Consider the following 12,950-nt stretch of genomic DNA (forward strand, 5'->3'; position numbering starts at 1 on the left):
TGCCAAATTTGAAGAAATTCCCTCCAGGTGTTCTTGAGATATTGCACTCACAAGAATGCCACAGATGAGGTCATAGTGACCTTGACCTTTGATCTTTGACCACCAACTTGTAATCAGTTCACGCTTGACTCAAAGTGGATGTTTGTGCCAACTTTGAAGAAATTCTCTCAAGGTGATCTTGAGCTTTCACGTTCACCAGAAAGAGACAGATGAGGTCACAATGACCTTGACTTATGACTCCCAAAATCTAATCAATTCATCCATTAGTCCAAGTGGACATTTGTGCCAAATTTATGTAAATTCCCTCAGGGCACTCACGTTCATGAGAATGGGACAGACAGACGCACAGAGCAGACTGAGGCACTGTATGTGAAATATAGATCAAATGTTAATACAAGGATGGCTGTATTCTTAGGAACTAAAACACAGCTGCAAATCTTTAATCCATGTAATTCATAACCAGACTTAAACTTTTAACCTTGTATATTGGCTACAGCATAACAAAGCAGGAAATATCAATAAACAAAAGAAACAGACAAAAAAACCCATTTAATTGCCTACTTTCTTACTTGCTAAAACAGACCAAATCAACAAAATCTGTGAGTCTACAAATCAGGCAGGCAAAACGCTCGCTTCTGAAACACACCTGGGGTGGTATGACACTGTGTGACAAACAAAGCAAAACCAGGTTGCAACTATACCAGCCAGTACACGGTGCAGCTGCGCATGGTGGAAATATTAGGATTTATTCATCTGGAATCATGCCTAACTTAGTGGATCATAACATATTGGTATGGAATTAATCTGCAGATGCTGCAGTTCAAAATGACACTAAACCTGTCTATGGATGTGAGTTTCTGAGCCACTCATCACTCTTACCTAAGAATGTTTTTAGCCTTGCCAGCAGCGTGCCTCTTGGGATGGCATGTCTGTCCATCACTTTGTTCCAGACTAAAATTTCCACAACTTATCGATGGATCATCATGAAATTTGGTTCAGGCATTCTTGGTTTCCACAGGATGATCCTCTGACTTTTCCTCTACTGACACCAGCAGTCCAAAAATGGTGTCCAATACTTTAGTTTATGACCAAATACCTGCAGAATTAAAGACATTCCCATCAGCTTAGCTGTACTTTGTGTGCTAAACTAAGATGGTTATCATGGTAAACAGTATATCTGCCAAACATCAGCATGTTAGCATTTGGTATTGTAACAATGTTAGCGTGCTCTGCCCAAAGACAGTATGTTACTGTTAGCTCAGCTGCAGACTCTTAGTCTTCTGTTGTATTTCCTCAAAGGATCCTCTTGATATGTATCTCAGCTCCATTCTAAATCTAATCAAACATTGAGCATGCACTCAGAACCGGGGCCTCTCTGTCGTCCTGCTCTCCTCCATAATTCATCGGTTGAGCTGAGCAGAAAGCAGCAACATAAGGAGACACATGAGGGAGGCAGAAGCTGCTTCCCTGTAGGGTTTGACCAGCCTGGACGTCGTGGCGGAGAGAGGAGGCATTAACAACAAGAAGCAGACGACATGGTGATTGGATCCCTCAGGGCTCTGATGGATGGAGGGGAGAAACATTTGCTCACAACGAGCTAAGCCTCGAAGATACTGAAGGAAGAGCTCTCTAAGAGCAAAAAACAGTTTGAACAACCATCTCCAGCTGTGCACAAGTAATGCAACTTAATTCTACTATAGTGAGCTCATCAGGAGGAACAGCTTTATTACAAACACTATCTTTGGTTCTTTTCCCACCTACTACTTCTCTCAACACACACAAACACTCCCTGCTCATGTATTTTTTAGTCACCTGTCTACTTTTGTTATGTCTCTCAGTTACTTGCAAAAACTGCCCAGACTCTACTGTAGATGTGTTGAATCTGAACATGATAAGTTGTGTTTGAAACAGCTGCAGCTGGCGTCTGTTAAGAATCACTTTGTCTTTTCCCAAAAGCATGACTGAACTGCGGCCATTTAAAACATGAGTGGATACCAGATTTAATTTCAATGATATCTGCTCACCTAGGCAACACACCAAAAATAGTAAATGCTGTGTTATACAGTGGACATAGACTGCACTTCTCTATTATATTTCAGTGTTGTACATGGCAACAGCATAACCTCCCTGCAACTGTTGAGAAAGCAGTGCTGTTCACCTTGACAAGAAGACATTTCGAGAGGAAAAGAGTCAATCAAGAGTCAAAAGTGGTTTTTTTGTTTTTTTTTTTTGTTGTTGTTTTATTCTGATGTGACATTGTCACAACTCCCCCTGCACTATTTTTTTTCTATTTTGATTTCAAAAACCCTTTGATTTATTTTTGTTCTGTTTGTTTCAAATAACTTCAGAGGCTTCCCTCCAACCACAGAGTGCCTCGACTCTCTGCCATCATTCACAAGTGAAGAACACACACAGCTCACAGCTAGCACTCTTCAATGATCTGCACTCAAACCACAGAGATCAACTGAAACAACACTCAACACTCTACTCTGGAGTGAAAGGACAACCTGAAGAGAGGACAGATCTTTTTAAGAAATCTTTTCAGGAGGCAGTATGTGTCATCATGATCTTAAATAGCAGAACAGTAGCTGATGCTGTGTTTAGATGGATGGAGCATGTGTACTGTACAGTGGCTTCATAAAGTATTCAGCACAGGTGGGAGCAAGCCATTGTTTTGCAGGTCTCAAGTTTGTCTCAAGTCTATTTTATTCAAGTCTCAAGTCAGGCCCCAAGTCAAAAAAGCCAAATCCTGACGCCGGATTTCCACTGGATGCGTGTCTGTTGCAGAATGGCAGCACTGGTTATCTGCAGCATGCTCCGCCATCCGTCAATACCCACCGGCTGCGTTTGCTGTGCGGAGCGCTGCAGCTCCGCTGGAAGACATGTCGGTGCACTGCCATGATTAATATCTCCTCGTCCATGGTGTCAACGGGGTAAAATGACGTCTGAAAACCTCTGACCTGTTGACTTCAGGCATGCCTCTGCCCATTATGTAGTTTTTAAGGTGTCGTGCAGGGAAATATGATCTGCCGTGAACATGTATTTTATTTTGAAAATTAACCGGATGTTTTATTGTGTTTCTGTGCACGACTTCCTGCCCCGCACAATCTGCTCTGTGCTGAATTGGCGTCCGGCAAAAATAGAAGTCCTGCGTATCTGTTGCGGAGGGCTCCGGAGTGCCGGAGTTGAGACGGAGCCGGAAAGCAGCACAGCAGCAGCAGCCGGTGGAAACACACACATTGACTAGAATGGAATCCTATTGGCTCCGCTGCCGTGCCGGAGCGCAGACACGACCAACACGCATCTGGTGGAAATTGGCCTTGAGTCCCAAGCCCTAAACTTTGAGTTTCAAGTACTAAAGAAGTGAAAATGAGCTCTTCACACAGTAACATACTTTTTAATCTTTGGGCTTGGTGGAGGATATCATGTATTTTCAAGTCAAGAAGCTCAAGTCCAAGTGAAGTCACACCACAAGTCATTGGTGTTAGCGGGATGCAACGATAATTGATTAGATTTTGGTGGTCAAAGGTCAAGGTCACTGTGACCTGGTGTCCATCTCATTCTCGTAAACGCAATATCTCAAACACACCTTGAGGGATTTTTCTCAAATTTGGCACAAACGTACACTTGGACTCAAGAATGAATCAATTAGAATTTGGTGGTCGATTTGGTGGTGAGAAAACATGCTTTTGGCCATAACTCAAGGCTTCAAACATTAATTATTACATGAATGTCTGACAGGCTCAAATGATTAAGTGGGGACATTTTATATCAAAAAGGTCAAAGGTCAACTTCATTGTGATATTATAATGTTCTGCAAACACATTTTTCTGGCCATTACTCATCATCATATCTCAGGAACAGAAGGTGAGACATTTGGTCAAATTCTGAATTGATGTGTGTGAAGCATCCATGTTGTCACAGACGGATGGATGTAAACTGTATGTGCAACTTGACTGATCTGTGGAGGCACACAAACACTAGATGGAACTCTAGTTTGGCAATTAATTGGACATGTTGTAACCCAAAATGATAACGGGAAAACATATTTTCATAGAATAAGTTGCAAATTTGCTTTTATATACCGTAAGTGTTTAGATCTCCAAGTCCTCTTGGTCACATGGATTCGTAACCCAATGGCCAGAATAAATGTTGGCATTGTACATTTCTGCAAACCGCAGATATGTTATATTTGTACTTTTCATATGTAGCAAATATGTTGAAACTTTACATTTGTAAACATTTCAGTTTTAAATTTTGTTTTAACAACACTTTGGTTAATGTGTGGTTAGGTTTAGGCACAAAAACACTTGGTGGGAGTCAGGAAAACATCTTGTTTTGGGTTAGAATACACAACGTTGTCGCTACAAGCACTGCTAAAAAGGGTTCTGACCTGTTGCTAAAAATACCCGCTTTGGTTGAGCTCAATCAGCGGTCTGCTTCCTGCTACTTGGCAGTTACCTCACCAAGGGTGTCACTCCATCTAGCATTGCACTGACAAAGTCTGCTCACAAGAAAAAATGAGGTTAACAATGCAAGTTTCAAAATATTCAAAAAGTTGTTTCATGAGAAAGGAAATGCATTCACCCTGTGTTTTTGTGAGAAACACTGAATGTGAATGTAACTGTTTGTTTACACAAAAACTCCACAGGGACCTTTTAAGGTGATCTTTGTCAATTTGAGTTTGAGACATTTCAGGACCAGCAGAAAGCCTGTAAAGTGAATCTGAGGCTGTGTCAGGTGTTAGTTGTTAGAAAGACAAACTGTCAGCCTGCAGACTGACAACTGAAAGACTGAAGTTTAGTCCTCCAGGCTGCAGCAGGTACAACCTGCGCTGTCAAAAAACTACATTCTCTGCTGCTTCACTGTGTCTGCAAACTGTTTTAAAGCTTTGAAAGACATACAACTCAGCAGGCTGACACCAAAGATGGAGAGAATCTGTCTCCCTCAGAGTCTCAGCAGAGATTACAGCTCGTGCATCTTATAATTGTTCAGAGCAAGCCGCTCCTCGTACCAATTATAGCGCATTAGCAGCAGCCACCAAAGTCATTTCATCGCTGCTCATCAGGGAGCTCAAAACAAAAAGGAAAAGAAGCCACCCTTCCTCTCACTGCCTTCAGTCGCTTGCAGCATCAAATGAACTGAGGATTTAAGATGGTGGAGATAAAATGAGATTTAAGGATTAGACAGAGAGATGTGACTGAACTTTTGGTGACTTGTTTTTAAATGACAAGAGGAAGTGAGTCACACTGATGCTGCTGCTGCAGCGGCTGCTGTTGAGGATGACAGAAGCTTCTTCTGAGAGGCAACACAGGAAGGATGGCTTAAAGAAAACCACTAGAGAAAGAAAGAAGAAAAATATCTAACATTAGAGGATACATGATTCATACTTCCAGTATATTTATACCCACTCCTACATAACTTATCTCCATTTTACCTGCTGTAAAACGGCAGATATAACACAGAATGCAACTGTTAAATCAAACTTTAACAAGGATTTAGTTTTGAATGTGAATGTTACACAAGTATAACATTAAATATCACCACCAATACATTTCTACATTGTAAATACAGTCCTGTGTAGTCATATCTACCTATTTCCTCCTTTAAAGGCCATTTCAAGAAATTAATATTTCACTTTCATAAAGTTAGGGGACTCTTAAGAGACAGCTTTTAAAAAAGAGCGGTAAAAACGAAGCAACAGAGGCCAAAACTCTGAAAACACTGAATCCTACATTTCCAATAATGCAACTCAACAGCGTCTTTCCTGCCCAGTAAACATCCATGTCTTTCAGACTCCACACATCCAGTTTGTAAATCAGACATTTTGTTAGGGATGCACAATAATACAGGCACATCTTCGGTATCGGCCGATATTGGCTTTAAAATGAATCAGAATCACCAAACATGCTTTTTCTGATATCGGCATATCGGATATTGGCAAAACTCCAATATTGTGCATCCCTACTTTTTGTTATATACTATTAGTAGTTGTCAAGTTCAAGCTTAATTCAATGCAACAGGAACATTTTTGGAGATCACTGTCAACAGGAACGTACGTAGGACGTAGACTGCATTCTTACAATTCCTTTATCCAAAATGCTTTGCATTTTGTCTCCTTTACCCTCTCAGGCACACCACAAGTTGCTGGTCTGACCATTACGACCAATTTTGGGTTGAAGGACAGTTCACGGACGACCTGCTCTGCCTTCTGTACCCAGTACAAAAAGTATGTTCTGTGGTGAGCATTTACCTTTGTTCACGGTACAAAGCTTTATCTGATTTTAGAATTGACTTCAGGCAATGAGACACATTTCTGGTTCAACTGGGGACTGAACATAGGTCTCTCTGTATGTAAAGCACCCATGATAACCTCTGTACTATGAAACCTTTGTGTTGCATTCTCTGTGTATGAAAAGTGCTATATAAATAAAGTTTGATTGATTGATTGATTGATTGATTGATTGATTGATTGATGTCAAGTCTCAACGCTACAGCACTGTGTGCACATATCTAAATCACAACACTTACAGTTTTGTGTTTATTTCTGTTAAACCTGCTTTGAGATTTTGAGTTAGGGTTTGTTTTGGTAAAAACTTCAGTTTCACTATTTATTTCCCTCAAGGTTTAAAACCAGGGTTTTCTTCGTTCATCGAGCAGAAAACATTTTGATGACTCCACAACTGATTTGAAATTTCAAGCACAATGACCACTACTACTTGTCTTAAAATTGTGTATGTATATTTTGACTGAGTTGATGTTAAAGTATTTTGGCCACAACTATGTTTTGATCAGGAATTCTTTAACCGGGTGGTACAGAAGGTTACGCTGGTGATTGAACCCAGGACCTTCTGCATGTAAAGCAAACATAATGACAGCTGCTTTGTCAGTGGATCTCAACATGACACACCAACACACAGAGGCACCCGTCATGGCAGTTGGTGCTTCTCAAACTCAAGAAAGGATCCTTAAATGGCTGAATTTCAAAGAGGCTATGTCATCAAATCACGCCACAGGATTGTTCCAATGTAAAGGATCCTTTCACAGTCCTTCCTTTAGAGAATTTTCAAGGATGCATGTATGTATCCTCAGTGGGCATGCAGTACCCAGAGTTTTTTGTGCATGATTTGCCGGAATCGAAGGCGGGTCTTTTCAATAACGCACACCTGGGCACTCGATAGCCTGTTCCAGTGTATGCTCAACAGATACTAGGAAGGAATCTTTCCTAGCCCTAGTCTTGGAAAGAACATAATGGAACCCCTTGATGGATTCTGCTCTAATCAAGTAATGGTTGTGTTAAATTAAAGCACGACAGGTGGACTCAATAATGCAGACAACCACAGAGCTCAGTTCAAAAGGGTTTATTTGCTCCACTGAGAGAATTATACTAGTAGTCCAGATGGGGTTTTGAACCAGGGTCTTCTGCATGCAAGGCAGCAACATTGCTGTTGGACCACATGGACAGGTAGCACTCACTGGCTGGTACCACAGATAAGGAGGACCGGGGAGAGGACAGAGCTGGACTGAGGCAGGGTGGGGGAAATCCAGGATTGGGTGTCAGAGGAGTGGAGCAGGCAGTGGAGCAGAGCAGGCTGAGGAGGATGCAGCTTGAGGCTGGACTGCAGCGGGCACAGACAGCAGCAGGTGAGGCAGGTCAGCAGCTGAAGTTCCGGAGATGCAAACTGGAAACCGAGGAGATCAGAGTTAGGAGCGAGGTAAACAACCACAAACAAACATGCGCAAGACAGGTGCCAAGAACTTTACCATACAAAGGTTGACAACAAACTCGCGACGACTGCAGAGAAGAGCCGGTCTCAAATACTCCAGGTGGATTGCTGAATGATTGCAGGTGTGGAGATGATTGCTGCAGCCTGCCTCACCTGCTCACACTCACACAGAAAGGAGGGGGGAAGGGAAGAGGGAAAGGAAAAAACCAGGTGCAGTCCTGGCAGGTTGTTGATAATTGATGTGGGTATAATGTGGTAGTGAACATGGTCTAGTATTTACAAGTTTCTTGTTTGTTTGTTAAACTTAAGTTAAGTTAAATCAGTGGTTCCCAACTGGTGGATCGCAGTTCAAAAGTGGGTTGGGGGTCCAATCTAAATGATCCACTAGTGACTTGCCACTGTATCAAGTTTTTAAAAACCATGCTTTATTTTGAAGTAAAGTGAGTTTCCAGCACAGAACCCTCATTTTGAAGTGCTGTTTCCTGCTGTAGAGTAAGTGACAAATGGACAGCTAGTTGACAGAGAAAGCAAATTAGCTTGATGACATGGCCAAATGCAAGTATGACGCCAAATACATTAAACTGTGTGGACCTTGAACCGATGACTAAGAAGAAATCTGGACCCCGTAGCTGGACCAGTTGGGAACCATTGAATTAAAGGACTGGCTTTAAGTCTATCTTGCCAGCCAGTAGCCATTAGCTTAGCTTAGCACAAAGATAGGATACAGGGGGAGAAAGCTTGCCTGGTTCTGTTGAAAGGCATGTAAAAACGTGTCAGTTTAGATAATTTTTTTTAAAACAAACAAGATGTATCATACAAATTAGTGAGCTTTAGAGGTGTGTGTAGATAGATTTTGGTGCCTTTGGACAGAGCGAACCTAGTTGTATACCTATTTCCTGTCTTTATGCAAAGCTAAGCTAGCTGTCTTCTGGCGGTTGCTTCATATAAAGCTCAGCAGGGAGATGAGAGCGCTATTAACCTTCTCATCAAACATTCAGTAAGAAAATAAATTTTCTCATTTCCCAAAATGTCAAACTACTCCTAAGTTTATATTCAAAAACTATCCCAACAATTTCTCTGATCACACTGCAGCTGAAGTCGACAAGCTATTTGAAAGATACAGTGCAGGGTATACACACTGAGAGTACATACAAACACACACCCCTGAAACACACATACACAGAGACACACAGGGCTCCTGCTAGTTGTTTCCTGTCAAACCGCAGTAACGTTCTCTGGCACCTCAGACAGCGTCACATAAAAGAGCAGCATCTTATCACCAGCAGCCAAACACAACTGACACACTACTGCTGCAACTGAAGCAGCGCCACACGCTATGTTCTTCAGGTACGTGAGCTGGGGAAGTACCGCTAAGCAAGCAAACAGCCGTCACATGCTGTTGTAAAGATGTCTGTGGTCACCAAAAGTCCCCTCTCTGCTTTTATCTGTTGGATCTGCAGACCAAAAATATCACCTCACTCCCCTCACCTGTCCTGCTTACATAATCTATATTTACACAATGTGTTAAATACATAAGTATAGAGTTATATAACATATGAAAAAAAATAATGGTAGTTTTTGGTAAAGGTTACTAAAATGAGGAGATTTGTTGGGGACTATTTTCAGCGGTGGATTAATCTACATTTGGTGCTCTAGTGAATATTTGGGGCAGCAGGACGATGTACGTGGGGTTGAGTCAAAATAAACTACTGTGTGAGTTCATTGTAATAAGGAACATGTCACCCAGTGCAACAGTGTGGCTCACTGATGTGTTTTTGATAGTTTATGGACAACTATGGCACAGAAGAAGAGGATATGTCAGGCTTTGATACACACACACAATACCTAATAGATAATTCACTGTTGGTTTGAGTCTGAACATGAGAAATTATAACATCACCAGATTTATCCTCAAGCATAAATGTAAAAACAGCCCATTGGCCCTTTAGCATCACACACACACACACACACACACACACACACACACACACACACACACACACATGTACGCACGCAGAGATCACACCATCCCCTCCCATGCTTATTAAATATATTAAATAGGTAGTTTGAGCCTCTTGGTGATCCAGTTGGACTCCATACTGAGAGAGAAACATGCTGTTCAGCCTTCTGTGCCCCTTGCCCAAACCAAGTACACACACACAAAAAACACACACAGACAGACACCATCGCCTTCCCGCCCTCAGGGCCCCCATATGGACCCGATGGATGAGCCTTTTCAAAGCTGCTGCTCAGACATGAGCAGAGCACTCTGCACTTGGCAGACAAAAGTGTATAGTGTAGCAGTAGGCCACAGTACATATAGAGTTCAGTGCAGCATGTACAGCTCATATGAGTGCTGAGAAGCAGGTCTGGTTAAAGTCAGTGTGTGAGTTTCAATCCAGTCTTTAAGTATATATTGTTAATCATAATAGATCAATATACCGTTTCTTGACATTATTAGAGGTCAACCAAGAAACTAAGATGTCAATTATGTTGTGCAACCCTGAAAGCAGTGTTTTTACTATTGACTGTATATAAGGATGGACAACAAGACAGCTCCCCTAATGTGACGACAAAGCATCTTGATTGCCCCCTGGTGGCTGGCTGCAGTACAGGCTATAAAACCCACCACCACCATGTTGGCCGATGGGACATGTCAAAAATAAACTTTTCCTAAAGATAGTTCCTGTCATTACAGGTGGTTTTTAATCACACAGATGCATGTTCAAGTGTTCGTTTTTCTAATCTGTTTGCTTTTAATTACACTAAACTTTTCACAGGGGTTCCATAGTGTAGTGGGCATCACATCAAATTTACATGTAGAAGGTCCTGGGTTCAGTTTCCAGTAGAACCAGAACTCTGTCATAATGACACATAGATAAAATAAAGTCACCACACAAAGGTTTCTACAATAATCAAAGGAAAACTCCACTCAGTATCAGCTGTAACTTTTACTTTCATCAATCTAATGTGTGCTGTGAACCAGGAATACAAGGGTTGTGTGATTGTTGTCAAAAAAAAACTGGGTTTTTTTGCTTTTTAAAAATAGTTTTGAAGTCCGTATTGACAAGGTAAAGCATTTCTTACCAGAGTGTCTGGATTGGAAATAAAATGAATGCAAAGAAAATTACTTTGCACTTGTCAGGAGTTCGAGTTAAGTTGTTTTCTCTGATTCGTACAGTTTCTGTATGTGTGAAACTATTGTTCCCCTGTCATAACATGCCAACCTGAGGACATCCCTTAGACTCGAGTCTTCCACTATGTTAACGGATCTACAAATAGTGTCTTACCAGTCTCCGGCTTTGACAGTCTCCACTTTGAGAAACACCCTCAGTCCTTGATAGACGGACAGTCCTTCAGCCATTTAAGGATCCTTCCTTGACACTGAGAAACACCTAGAGGGTGTTTCTCAGTGTCAAGGAAGGATCCTTAAATGGCTGAATTTCAAGGATGCTACATCATCAAATCCCACCTAAGGACTGTTCCAATGTCAAGGATCCTTCCATGTTTCACGAAGGACTGAGTCCTTCTTTCAGAGAAATTCAAAGGATGCATGTGTGGATCCTCCTTGGGTATAAAATCCCCACAATGCTTTGCACAGTACACAATTTGCCAGAAGTGAAGGCAAAATTGTACAATAACATTAGAGAGTGTTAAAAGGAGGAGGAGAAGGATCCTGCAGAGGCAAGGCAAAAGTCTTCCCAAGCATTCAGCGAACACACAATGGAACAGACTAACAAGTGTCCCCACCTGATCACCATTAACCCTCAGCAGACTGAAGAGTTTCATCATTTTGGCACTCTGTAATGTTATTGTACAATTTTGAACAAATGTATCAGTATTGTCAGAATCACAAGACTTTTAGGGAGAATATATTTCTGGATCATATTTAAGAATAAGTGGAGTAATGAATTAAAGACAACAGCTAAAAGTTGACACTTAGCGCTCCATCTCCGCTGTGAATGATTCATTTAAAATTTTTATGTTTTATCTAAATCACGTTATTTAAAAAAAAATCTCTTTATTCAGCAGTGGACACATTAGAAAGTGTAAATTATGAGGTTTCTGTCAATATTATTTTCACGCTTGGATGATAAAAACTGGTGGAGACATTAATTCAAATCCTGCCAAGCTCAACTGGCGCAGGTTTAATTGAAGAGGCCCCGGCCTCACTTCCAGCAAATCGTATACTGTGCAAAGCATTGTGGGGATTTTATATCCGTGGAGGATCCACACATGCATCCTTCAAATTTCTCTGAAAGAAGAGCTCAGTCCTTCATGAAACACGGAAGGATCCCTGACATTGGAACAGTCCTTCGGCAAGGGTCGATGACGTAGCATCCTTCAAATTCAGCCGTTTGAGGATCCTTCCTTGACACTGAGAGACACCCTCTGTCTTATTCTCACATGGTTGAAGTCAGATGTCAAGTCAGTAGCCTAAAACAAAACAAGCCTCAGTTTAGAATGCTAAGACACACCCAATAGCTTAGCTGGTTGAGACGTAGGTTTGATAACAAAAATATTGAAGTTCCACCTGAATTTTTAAGCAAAAAGAAAAAAAAATTTAGAGGCAGCACGTGTGACTGCTACACTATGTCAAAATATGAAAACTTCACAGTTGTTTATTAGAGGCAACCATAGTGTAGTGGCTCTCATGTCTGCTTTATATACAAAAGGTTTTGGGTTCCATCCTCCATGAAACCAGAACTCACCTTACACGGCATACTGTATGTCAACTCATTTTCAGGTTTGTACCATCATCAAAGGAAAACACCTTATCTCTAATGTAACAAATGCTAGCCAAAGCTCAGCTACTTAAAATGAAATACACATTTTGTTGCTATTTGACTGGTATAGAAATTGATAGTCTTACATTAAAAACTGATGCAAGAAGTTACACTGGTGGTCTTCTTTCAATAAGAAATACCTAATAAAAGGGTAGATGTGATAAGCTAAGGCTTCAGCCTACACCTTTTGGGTCCTGTTTTTTTTTTTTAAATAATGCTTAAAAACAAGCATTAACTTAACATTTATTCATGTTTTAAATGTTAAATGTTGTCTACCTACCAGTATGTTTGTGTTTTGTAGGTTGGAAAATGATCACAATAAACTAAACTCATAAAAAGTAAAGTAGCCCCACCATTTCTCAAGGTTTTGTAGTGTAGTGGTCATCACATCTGCTTTACACGCAGAAGGTCCTGGGTTCAATCCCCAGTGGAACCA

General features: G+C 41.1%; 1 non-coding gene across 1 annotated transcript; it reads left to right on the top strand.

Annotated features, from left to right (window-relative positions):
- Positions 1-12,877: 12,877 nt before the first annotated feature.
- On the top strand, positions 12,878-12,950 carry trnav-uac (transfer RNA valine (anticodon UAC)). Its single transcript has one exon. It is a non-coding gene; the product is annotated as a tRNA-Val (tRNA).

This window comes from Epinephelus fuscoguttatus, linkage group LG2 (assembly GCF_011397635.1).
Source record: "Epinephelus fuscoguttatus linkage group LG2, E.fuscoguttatus.final_Chr_v1".
Classification (NCBI taxonomy): domain Eukaryota; kingdom Metazoa; phylum Chordata; class Actinopteri; order Perciformes; family Serranidae; genus Epinephelus; species Epinephelus fuscoguttatus.